The sequence below is a fragment of the Aedes aegypti genome, chromosome 2 (assembly GCF_002204515.2).
Source record: "Aedes aegypti strain LVP_AGWG chromosome 2, AaegL5.0 Primary Assembly, whole genome shotgun sequence".
NCBI classification, from domain to species: Eukaryota; Metazoa; Arthropoda; class Insecta; order Diptera; family Culicidae; genus Aedes; species Aedes aegypti.
In genome coordinates this window covers 461529133-461541824 of record NC_035108.1, presented here as the reverse complement: position 1 = coordinate 461541824, position 12692 = coordinate 461529133, and the positions used below count along the sequence as shown (strand labels likewise).

At 37.3% G+C, this 12692-nt stretch overlaps 1 protein-coding gene across 1 annotated transcript in view; it reads left to right on the top strand.

The window, feature by feature from the left end:
* The first annotated feature begins 1780 nt into the window (after positions 1-1780).
* Positions 1781-12692, top strand: part of LOC5577908 (alpha-tocopherol transfer protein-like) — a 107128-nt gene continuing 96216 nt past the window's right edge. Inside the window, exon 1 of the mRNA XM_021848194.1 lies at positions 1781-1796. The gene's annotated coding sequence lies outside the window, so the exon portion shown is untranslated. The remainder of the gene's footprint in view (positions 1797-12692) is intronic.

Here is a 12692-nt window from a genome sequence, read left to right as displayed (position 1 = left end):
TGTTAATGACACATGACGATTCGATAGTTTTGTGATGCTCCCGATAAGCTTCCATGATTTGTGAAAAATTAAAAATAGATTTACATAGCAAATGTTTAGTAGGTTGTGAATAATTGTTCGGAATGTTTTACTGGTTGTAGAGCATATATTGGATAATGAAAGTGCTTAAGACACAAAATTGCTCAGATAATATTTATTATACAAATAAATCCAAAACGCGAGTATCCAAAGATACTCCTGTGACCAAATGTAACCTCGTCTTTCGGTACTTTGATTGAATTTTGAATTCTATTATTGCTTTTTTTTTTATTATTCAGTGATATAAGTCACATAGAACTTGGCATAAATAAAATTTGGCAGCTGTAGTTATTGCCGCTTACATACAGTATATTAAAAAGACAAAGTTATCAAAAAGAGTACAGGTTCAGGACCATAATGAGATAATAAAAGAAAGAAAAAAAAAATTTCTGCTACTTGAAGAAATTATTGATTAACTAATAGTAAATTGCATTTTTGGTGACATTTATTGTTTCAAATTTCTCTAAAAAAATGTAGATTTAGTTAAAATCGACAACTTACTGAAAAGAGCACGTAAGTTTTGCAGGAAAAATTGCGCCATGCGCCTTTTGGACACCATTAGAAGAAAACATATCGAGCAATTGGCATTGGCTGAGAAGTGTTCTTAGGTAGCATTTATTAATTACGTGACGCTGAAATCGGAAACACCCCCGCCCCCTTTGTTACGTTTTGTGTGGGAATACCGTTTTGATTCATATTACGGACAGCTTCAAATTCCGGACACTCTCGTTTGTATGGGAAACATTTCACACGAAATGTTTCAATTTTCGCCGTCCAAAAGTTCTCATTTTCGAGGCTCGTTTTATTCGGTTTTTTCCATAAATATCACAGCAAATTAATAATGCCCAACTACCTTAGACGTCTCTTAAGTGGTTGAACGATTTCAATTGATGATTTGACTGTTCGATTAATGATTATCATGAGCTGTCCGTAATTCGAATCAAAGCGTCCGGAATATGAGGCAAAAGTGAGGGAGCGTCCGGAATAAGAATCATGAAAAGGCTACACGTTTTGATTTATTTAAAATTATTCAAGTTGCGGACGCGTATTCTTTACCCACCATCCGAAAGTTAAGGGCTTCCGACGCTCGATAACGCCAAAAAATCATACAGAATGATTTATTTTGTATGGTCCAAGCTGGGCTATACTTCACTGATGCCTTAAGTGTCCGTAATATGAATCAAAACGGTACTTTAAACAAATTCCACCCTATCCAGCTTTTTTCTAAGAAATGCAGAACTCAATTACGAATAACTTCGTTGAAGATATCATACTTACGTCTAAAATCAGAGAGAAAAGTTTTTTTTTCTGCTAAATTGTCGATTCGAACCATTGTGCAACGGGCTTTCGACGAGGGTGGGTGGAGATGATGAGCAAATAGCGGCGATGATTTTTGTTTAATTTGACTGACGCGTGAAAAGAGTATGGGTAGTTTGTGTCCATATCGGGGGATTTCCGCTAAATGCGAAAAATTGCGCAGGTAGGTAGGGCACAATCAGCTGCTGAGCAGTTTCTTCTAGGGGTAAGAAGCAGTCACAGTCAGACTGTTCTATGATTGATATACGCGCTTCTAATGGAATCGTTTTGAGTTTTTACTTTCCTTTCAACCGGTAGGCGTTAGTGATTCGTTCGTATATTAGTGTTTCTGTGGCACGTTTTGCAACCAGTGATTGCTGTATTCTTGACGGGTGTCAATCTTTTTAGGAGCTAGGAGGAAGGTAAGCAAGCAATAAAAGAGAAAAAAAGATGTATACACTTGAAGTCAAACAGTCTGAGCTAGAGGCTGATTTGACTACTTATATACTTTTTGCCTTGTGTACCGGTAGTTTGAAAATCCATTTTTTGGTAGGAAGTTGTGATTTTAGAGTTTTATAAGGCAAGCAGGGTTGTTCAAATATCAAAACAATGAAAACTTTTATCAATTACCTGCTCCTTACAATATTAATGCTGTTTTGTTAAATTTATATTTATTTTGCTGAAGATTTAAAAACGTTTGAGGTTTATATGCATTTGAATTAATAATACTTCCAGCACTGATATAATTATCATTGTATGTATTGTTGCATAACTTTAGGTATTCTCCAAATTGCGATCAGCACGGAAGTACGATGCGCACTAGGAAAGTCAGCTGATTTTTTTCATTTGACATTATTGTTGAGGAATCTCTTCACATCCTCTTCAAAGCAATCCTTCACAGAAAATTCAAACAATGCTTGTGAAGCATAGAATGATAGAGCATGCCGAAGTATTACAATAATTTGAAAATAGAAGGCCTTGCTTGTCCATGACGCAAGACATACGCAGAAGGTCATGGATTCAATCTCAGGCCCGTCCCTTTCCTCGTACTTTGTAGTTGTATCTTTCGCTTGCTTTCTATCTACCACTCCTAATATATCACGGTTGATCTATCACAGTTCATAGCATTTGCTAGAACCCGAGACGGACAGAAATAAGCGGTTTCCCTACGCTTCCATTCTCTCATCTTTACAGCACACTTTTCCTTACGCCTGATACATAGGCAGTCTGCTAACCAAACCAGCAAGCTTCTCTTCCATAAAAAATGCCCCACCCCTTCACCCTTCCCGCATGAACTGGCGTAGACGCAGTGGTATATACGGTCTTACGTGGGAGTCAGTTGAATGCACCATCAACTCCTTCTCCTTCTCCTCATTGGTCAACATGCTGACGTGGCAGGCGCTATTGTTGCCTAAAAATAGAAGATCACCAGCACTTATACCATGAGGAAATTTGTTAATCCCAAGCAGTCATCTGGTTGGTTCCTTGTGTAAGTGCAGCTTATCTGACGATACTGGAGAAGCATTCACGGGTGGCCAATCAAGCTCAAGCTCAAGCTCAAGTTGATTCAGTAATATGAATATACATCGTACTTCATTTCTTGGAAAAATCTTCTTGGGTTTTGGAAAATTATGAGATCATCTCACTTTGAATCGAAATCACGATCAATATAGTAGAAAATTTGATTTGCTGATTGGTTTATCTTGGCTAATTATAAGAACTATTTGGATTAGCCTTTCTTGTGAAATTTGTGAAATTAATTATCTCTTAGTTGAACATCTATAGCAGGTTATGCATGAATCTGATAGAGGATACAGATTTTATTTTGCTTGGGCTCCGATAGAAAAGGGTGAGTTCCTTCCCAATCAGACTTCAGTTAAGCAGATGAAGTACTTGTGATGACAGACTTAAAATATCCAACCAACCCCCCAAAATTTTCCTGTTAGATTCAACTGATGCTTTAGATGTAGTCACAGAAATTTAAAAAAAATATTGTTCTTACATTTAATAGATATATTTAAAAAAAAGGCGTTTTTCTGTGTATAGAAGCAAGTATTCACAATGATACATAATGAGCTGTCGGAAAAGCAATAATAAAGACAATTGTAATATATGGCCTCATGATGTTTTATATCTGTCATTTCTGATCATATGGTGATAAGTAGAAGTAGAAATATAACTAATCTTTGAGGAACAATCACCTAAATGTTATGGTCTTAACCAGCCGACGGTGTTTTTGGAAAAACCTAAAGGTCGTAGATCCAAAGTCCAAGGTCCAAAGTCAATTTGGACAAATTTAGATGTCCAGAATTAACCTCCACGGGTCCTAAATTCACGAATATAACCTTTTAGGGTCTAACAATTTTTCTGCAGTCACAGGCATACCTGATTCGCTTCTTCGCTCCTCACTTCTCTTTCTTAACTCTCTTAACTTCCTTTTAAATTTCTTTTAACTTCTAACGTCCACTTCGAATTGGATCCTTATAGGAAATAGACCGAATCTATCCTTCTCCGATGCCTAATCCCTCTATCGTTGGGTAGTCTTTTTCTCTTACTTTTCCTCCACTGAACTCTAACTGTTATACATTTACTTATAGCTAGTTTTTATTGTAGTGTAGTGTACCAAATTTATATCAGGTGTAGGGGTGTTTTTATGGCATGCAATAGAATTTAAATTTAAAATTTCACGGAGACATAAATAATAATAATAGAAAAAACAAAAACTTACAAACTAGCAGGCTTATTGTTACAAACGGTAACAAGTGCACTGTATGGAATTTCTCAATCGTTTTTCAAAGAAGTAGTTCATATTCCGTAATGAATTCTCCTCGCGATTTCTTAAGGACATCTAAATTTTTTCGCAAACATTTTTAAACTAAATAACACTAGAATTCCTTTTAGCAGTTACATATTTCGTATTACTTCCTGAATTTTCAGCCATAGATTCCACCGAGGATTTTATTCCCCACAGATTTTTCCAAGATGATGTTCATGATGAAATGTATTAAGATTTGTCCACAGAAAATATTTGAAATAACTCCAAGATCTCTTTTAAATTTTTTCAACAATTTTTATGGCGTTTCTTTAGAAAAGCTACACCGATAATTTTTCAAGCGATGCCTGAAACAATATCTCCTCTGTTTCCTGTGCAATTAAACTTCCTATATTTTTAGGTTTCAATACTTTTTTTTTAATTTTTCCTGAAGTTTATAAGAAATGCTTGAATAATTTGTGCTCCACGGTATGTATGGAAGTATCATATTTTGAAAATCGAATTTATATATGATTTTTTCTTGCTAAACTTTAGTATTTGATTTACATTTTCATTATCAGAAGGTTTTAAAATATTTCATTGGTGAAATTTTGATTTTTTTTTCACTATTTAGCTATTTTGCATACTACATAACCATGAAAATCACGTTTTTTTACGCATTTCAGCCCATACAAAACGTACGGAAATAGTAGTTTTTGCAATTCCGTTGTTAATAAGCCTACTTTTTATTGAGAGAATGGACAACATTACGGCCTATTTTTCCTACCGAAAAAACAGTGCTGAAAAGTATCAAAAGTAATATCAGTATCGAAAAGTAGCACTTTTCAGTACCGTAAACCGGGGGCAAATTGATCACTGGGGTGAATTTGATCAGGTCGGTACCAAATTGCATTTTCTTTCAAGGATGCTTAATACTCCGTTTTCATCACAGACATTCCATATTTTCTAGTTTATAGATGTCTAATGATGGTATTAAACTATTTCATTTTTATTTAGGTCAGTTTTGCATAGAAATATTCACAGTTTTTGAAGGTGTTGGCAATACTGTTGGAAATATCGGCACTAAACAATCCGCTGGTACTAAGCCTGCATGTAAACTTTGAGTGTTAAAAATGTTGTGTTAGCTTCAGTGTGAACTGCTGAACTAATTTTTGAAATCGTTCGGCATAACAAGAATAGTTTTTTGCTCGTAAAACCGATTTTTGTTGAATAAAGTGCTTATTTCAAGGAAAATTGCATACATTTAGGCGTATTATGCAGATTTACAAAGTTTAATTTTGCAATAAAATGCTGATATCCACCAGTTGTAAGAATTTTGACATCATTTTCAGATTCAGGAGACCCAATTTTAGTAGATAGGGAAATTTTACTGTCTAAAATATGCTCTATTATATAGTGATCAATTTCGCCCCAATGTGTCATTTTCAATTTTTTGATTTGAAACTAATTTTATGAAATGTTAAATTTTATTTCATGAAAAATCGATTACATAAACTGATAGAGATCAATGAAGTACTGATTTTACCGAAATAAATTTGGCAATTTTTTAATTCCAAAGGAAATATGACGAAAAGTTGTGTAAAAGTGATCAATTTGCCCCCGGATTACGGTACTGTTTTGGGAGATATCAAAATGACGTCGGATTCATTTATTCAATTGTTCTGAATTTCTTACTGATTTAGTCAACTAGGTTCTGATTCTACATCCGTTTGACTAACCGAATTGAGTCGGATTCGAATCGTAAATTTGTATGTAGAATCAGGAGCTAGTTGACTGTGGGGGTTTCTGAGTTGAAATAGGACGTAGAGGAGGTAGTAGAATATGTCAGTTCACTACAAACAGACAAACAGACAGGAGCTTCATGGGCAATTCGTGTATGCGTATTCACAGAGAATTCAGCCCACGAATGGCTTATAATATAACTGAAAACTATATACGGCGTCTTACCCGATCTTTCTTTGAAAGTCGAATTAGCATTGGAAGTGTGAAAATTTGTGACAGTAATCTCACAGCCTACCTGGTTAACAAATTTCGCATGTTACTATTCATGAATCTATAAATACGTTTATTCTCCAAGAAATAATCCAACTGTAACGGCATTTTGGTACTTGCAAAAAGTGTTGTATGTAACTCGTTGCAAAACTCGATTTCTTCAGCACTCGTCGTATTTATCCAACTCGGCAAGCCTCGTTGGATAAATGTACGATTCTTGCTGAAAAAATCATCATTTTGCAACTTGTTGTGGGCTTCTTAGCCGTGCGGTTAGTGTCACCGAGGCATTTAGGCGCATCCTGCTAAGCAGTCTGGGTTCGATTCCCGCTTCAGACCGACAAACTTTTCGTGAGGAATGATTTCCGACTGTGTCACTGGGCGTTGCATGCTAGTCCGTTGTCTAGTGTGGTGCTTCCTTTACAGGGCAAATATCCCACTGGAAGCATTAACGTGTAGTGTTTTTTTTGTTACTTAAATAGCTATTATGCAACAAGTTGCAAAATGATGATTTTTACAGCTAGAGTAGTGCAATTATCTAACGAGACTTGTCCAGTTGTATAGTTACGATGAGTGCTGTTAAAATCGATTTCTGCAACGAGTTGCGTACAATATTTTTTGCAATTTTGACTATTACCGCACTGCATAGTTCAGTGCAGGATAGTAGACCGTTCCATGGCAGATTGACGTGATAAAACAGCCTTTTACGATGAGAAATTGCAAAAATGTACATTCGATTTTCATAATCGTCTGGTTCAGACATAGCGCGTGCCTTTTTTTTTTTTTGAAACGCTAGCCCTTTTTATATTTACAGAAATGACTTATAGATTGCTTTTTTTACGACTTTCTTGAAATGTTTCAAATAGGGTAACGACTGTTTATTTCGTTCTTCAACGAACAGTTGTCGCCAGAGGTAAAAATTACTGACAACAACCTTTCGAACATTCAGTTACTCTCACTGGCCGCCGAGCGGCGACACTGATGTTTGTATTCCGCTCCCTGATCGCGCTACGCTGGATTCTCAAATTTCTCAAACTTGAAACACAAACGCATGGAAGAATGGTAGTTGAAAACTGTCAAAACGTATGGAAAATAATGAAAAACGTAAATTACTTGCAATTAGGAAACTGGATCAAAAATGTAGTGATTAGAAATCAAGCTAACATGAATACATAACTTCCGTGGTGCTTTCTTTGCTTCAGGATTTCGTGTTTACTACCACTGCAAAAGAGCCATCTATTGCCTTTTTAGTTTTGAATATCGTCCTATTATCACAGACAAACAGACGTAACACTCAGAACAAATCTCGATCAAAATCATAGTCACGAGGACATGTACGCCCAATGCTAAAATCGGTGTGTTGGCCGACAGGCCAACAGATGGCGGTAGTGTGTAAACGTCAAACACGAACAAAAACGATGCGAGCGCTGCGGGTGGCGGATTGGCCACCTACCATATTTTTAAATCGACCGTTAAAAAGATGGTCGATGGACAATGATGAGAGTGTGACGTCTGTTTGTCTGTGCTATCATCTTCTATGAATTTCTAAATAAATTTGACTAGGAGTTCAATTGAAATTTCTGATTTCTTTTCCCAACTGCAGGATTTTTTCTTCAGGTCTAAACGATCCACAAATTTAATAAAGATCGTTTAAGACTCTCAAAGAACTTCATCAAGCATGTTTCTATGGACAACTTAAAGAATTCTTTCGAGACAAATACAAAAAATATTAAACATATATTAACAACTTTTGCAAACCTTCCAAAAAAAAAACACCACAAACCACTACGATAATGTTTGTATATATAAAAAAAAATCTGAAAATAGAGAATACTCTGGCAGACATTATCAAATGCTTGAGTCCAGAGGTCCTTCTGCAGGAATTTTTAGAGAAACCATTGAAGAAAAAAACAGCTCTATGATTTTTTCCTAAATACCCAAAAGCAAGGATGAAAAATTCAGGAGAATTCTCGAGGATGATTTCAATCTTAGGAGTATAAATCTGTGTAAAATTCTTCGATGAGTTCGTGAAAAACTCAATAAGAACCACTGAACATATTTCATAAAAAAGGAATCTCTGTATTGATTTGGCAAATTTCTGTAACGATTCTTAAAGGCTTACTTTACTTTTGCTGGCTCTACGTCCTTCAAGACATGACCTGCGCCTCAATGTTACGCCAACTAACTCGATCCATGGCTGCTAACCTCCAATTTCTCGATCGCCCCACACTTCCAAGATCCTGCTTCACTTGGTCAAACCACCTAGCTCGTTGCGCTCCCCTTAGCCTTGTACCGGCCGGATTTGAGGTGAGCACCATTTTTGCGGGATTATTGTCCGGCATTCTCACAACGTGTCCCGCCCATCGTACCCTTCCAGCTTTGGCGACTTTCTGGATACTGGGTTCACCGTAGAGCTGCGCAAGCTCGTGGTTCATTCTACTCTTCTATAGTAGTACGGAAGTGAAGTTTACCAGACCGCAAGGTCTTGTGAAGTCCGTAGTAAGCACGACTTCCGGCAATGGTACGTCTTCGAATTTGTCTGCTGCAGTTGTTATCCGACGTTATCAATGATCCGAGGTAGACAAACTTGTCCACCACCTCGAATTCATCCCCGTCGATCGTCACGCGTCTGCCAATGCGAGCTCTATCGTGCTCGGTTCCTCCAGCCAGCAGATATTTCGTCTTCGACGTATTTACCTTCAACCCAACCCGATCTGCTTCACGTTTCAGCCATGTATACTGTTCAGAAACCACCTGGAACGTTCTTCCGATAATGTCCACGTCGTCAGCAAAGCAGATGAACTGGCTGGATTTATTGGAGATCGTGCCCCGCATGTTGAAGCCCGCCCGTTTCATAACACCAATATAATAGCGCAATATTGAACAGGAGACATGAAAGACCATCGCCTTGTCGAAGTCCTTTGCGAGTTTCAAACGGGTCCAATAATGCACCCAATATCTTCACACAGCACTGTACACTATCCATAGTTGCTTTGATCAGTCTAGTCAGTTTCCCGGGAAAACCATTCTCGTCCATAATTTTCCATAGCTCTTCGCGGTCGATAGTATCATGGCTCCACAGTTATGGTTCAAATAGTGTGGAGTCCAACCTATAAAATTCAATAAAACGACATGGAAAACATAGAATTGTGATTCAAAAGCACGACTTGAATCGTTTCAAATTGGAACTTCGGTTAATAAACTGTTTTGAATGTAGTATTTACATAGGATTGCAAAAAAAATGAAAAATTGTATCGGTTTCTGAAATAGTTATTTATGCAACAAGTTGCAAAATGATGATTTTTTTTAGCACGAGTTGTACATTTATCCAACGAGGCTCGCCGAGTTGAATCAATACAACGAGTGCTGAAAAATTCGAGAGAGCTACTGAAAAGTAGCACTTTTCAGCATTGTTTTTTTGGTAGGAAAAGCAGGCCATTATGTAGTGCATCTCACCAATGAAAACTTGATGGTTTGCAACGGAATCGCAAAAACCATATTATGGATCAATGATGTTTTATTAGTTTTATCCTTAGTGCTATTGTCTGAAAATGTCGAATCCAATGCTTAAAATGGAAGAAATCTACATTCTTCGGAAGTGATCCATAACCGTGGTAAACAATCATTTCCTGGTCCATATTATGGATCACTAGTTAAAAGTGCTAATATTCGGTTTTAAGATTCAACAATCAAGAAAAATGTTTTCCAAAGATGAATTCGTACTAAATTGAAGCGAACGAGCATGTTTTATGCTATAACATTTGAATTTTACCACCTGTGGAAGCTTATGAATGCTGACGGCACTTCTTACAAATGGTAGAAGACAAATAGTAGAACATATGTTTTGAGAGAGTTATCCTATGCTGAACGCCAAAGTGATCCGTAACTGTGTGGGCATGGTATCATAGGCCGCTTTGAAATCGATGAATAGGTGGTGCGTAGGGACTTGTTATTCGCGACACTTTTGGAGGATCTGTCGTAACATAAAGATTTGGTCTGTCGTCGATCGCCCGTCCACAAAACCGGCTTGATACCTTCCCACAAATCTGCTGGCCAGAAGATGATCTGGGAAAGCACTTTATAGACTGCGTTAAGAATGGTGATCGCTCGATAGTTCTCACATTCTAACTTGTCTTCTTCTTCTTTCTGGCATTACGTCCCCACTGGGACAGAGCCTGCTTCTCAGCTTAGTGTTCTTATGAGCACTTCCACAGTTATTAACTGAGAGCTTACTGTGCAAATGACCATTTTTGCATGCGTATTTCGTGTGGCAGGTACGAAGATACTTTATGCCCTGGGAAGTCGAGAAAATTTCCAACCCGAAAAGATCCTTGACCGGTGGGATTCGAACCCACGACCCTCAGCTTGGTCTTGCTGAATAGCTGCGCATTTACCGCTACGGCTATCTGGGCCCCTAATTCTAACTTATCACCATTTTTATATATTGGGTATATTATTCCCTCCTTCCACTCCTCCGACAGCTGTTCTGTATCCCAGATCCAGGCTATCGATTCTTAAAGCCATTATTACAAAAAAAAAATCGACACATCTCTGCAAGAATTCCTTAAAGAAACTCTGGTAGAATCCTAGACCAAATTCTCATTATTTTTCAATATTTTGAACGATGGCCTGTATTGAAAGCTGACCAGCGCTGAGTATTCTCTCTACTCCCTCTATATAACTATATCTTCTGTTTGGTCCATTTAGGTCTTATCGTTCGATTTGTAAGTAGTAAGTCACCCGACAGTCGCATTGTATCGCCTGTGCTTTTCGATTTTCTGTTTTAAGTAATGCAAATTGTACATGTCTATATCTATACAATTTCAGTTACACAGTTTACGTCATAGTTCTATTTTTGGTGTAGTAACTCTATTATCTTCGTCGCCTGAGTGAGCGTGAACTGCAACAAGAGAGAGAATCGTTCAACGCCCCCATCTATCTTGTGATAAGACATATTACCTAGCACATCCTTGCCAAAAGCATTTCTCATGAATTGAGTTTTCCTCGCTGTTGCTTCCAATAAATTTTCCTGCGTTGGAATTAACGCAACTGATGTTGAATCAGCAGCGCGGCGTTGGTCTGAGTCACAGACCACGTGTTCCGAAAATTCTCTCACTGAAAGTTTGCGTAGTATCTTCACAAGCTCAATGAATCTGTTCTCTCTCGAGTCAGTACTGCATCTGTCCATATGATATAAACACAGTGTACTCCAAATAATGCGTTCGCGTGAAACATAATTTTGGTTGATCTATGATCCTCTGTATTCTGTTGAAAATGCTAGTTTTGCAGCTTTGAGACCATCTTCAGCAGAGTTACAAATCGTACGCTGAGTTTCAAAAACTATATAGCTCGCCATACGATTTATAACGTTGATCAAGATGCCTAAAGAAAATAAAAAATAAAATAAACCGAATTTAGTACTAAACCATTTAATTCCACTGAAGTTTGTATCTTTTGATAGATACACGTATTTCAACCTCAACTGCAAGGCCGCCTTTAGTGTCGTGTACTAGACTTAGCACCGCACATTTCATCATTTTACTTTAGCAGACTCTGCTGCGTGCCGGAAGGGGGTGTTTGAACTGCATGGGTTCATCAGATTCGCAGCCAGCTTCCTCTCTCTCTGTTTTGGTCGGGTAATCCCTCTTGCATTCGACGATACCTATCAATCAGTGAAGTGTGGTTAACTAGTTGTCAAACTTCTGCCGTTTCCAGTAGTTTTCTGAGTCATAGTTAGCTTAAAACAATTATATTGTGTCTAGCGGTAACACCCTTCTCCTCAATGCTCATCATTCGCCCGCAACGAGAAATACTGTGAGTGATTCAAAATGTTACATAAAGAATATTTCGTTGTGCGCTTTTTTTTTATAGATTTCTGTGAGTGTGTGTAGAGAATTGATATCGCCTAAAACACGCAAGATAATGCAACAGATGGTCTCAATAGATTTGTAGCGTAATTTTTAATTAATATATGTGATGTTACTTGTCACTTTTTTAAATTTAATCGTTCACAATAGAATTTCAAAATTGTATGAAATGAAAGATTTATTACAATGCTTTTCATTGATCTGTCGCATCTCGACCCAGCTAGTCAAAACTGTGTTAAAAATATATCATATTTTTTCCACTTATTTATAACAAGATTATACCAGAATGTATTACAATTAATTTTTTTTTTTTTGATATGCTGTAGTGCAAAAATTTAGTTAATTCAACAACCTCTGGCATATAATTTATAACAACCGGAAAAACTGAATTTAGTACCACATATACCATTTAATTCCACTAAAGTTTGTATCCTTTGATAGATAAGCGTATTTCGACCTCAACTGTAAGGCCGGCTTCAGTGTCGTGTACCAGACTCGACTTGATGTCGAGTGATGTTGTGGACATCTCCAATCTCTGTAAAGATCTCTATGGAGACCTCTTTGTAGACTTCATTAAAGATCACCTTAGAAGTCCCTGTGGAGATTTAAAAAGACACTACACGATAATGCTTCCAGTGGGCTGGTCGCCCTTTGAAGGAAGCACCACACTAGACAACGGACTACACAGT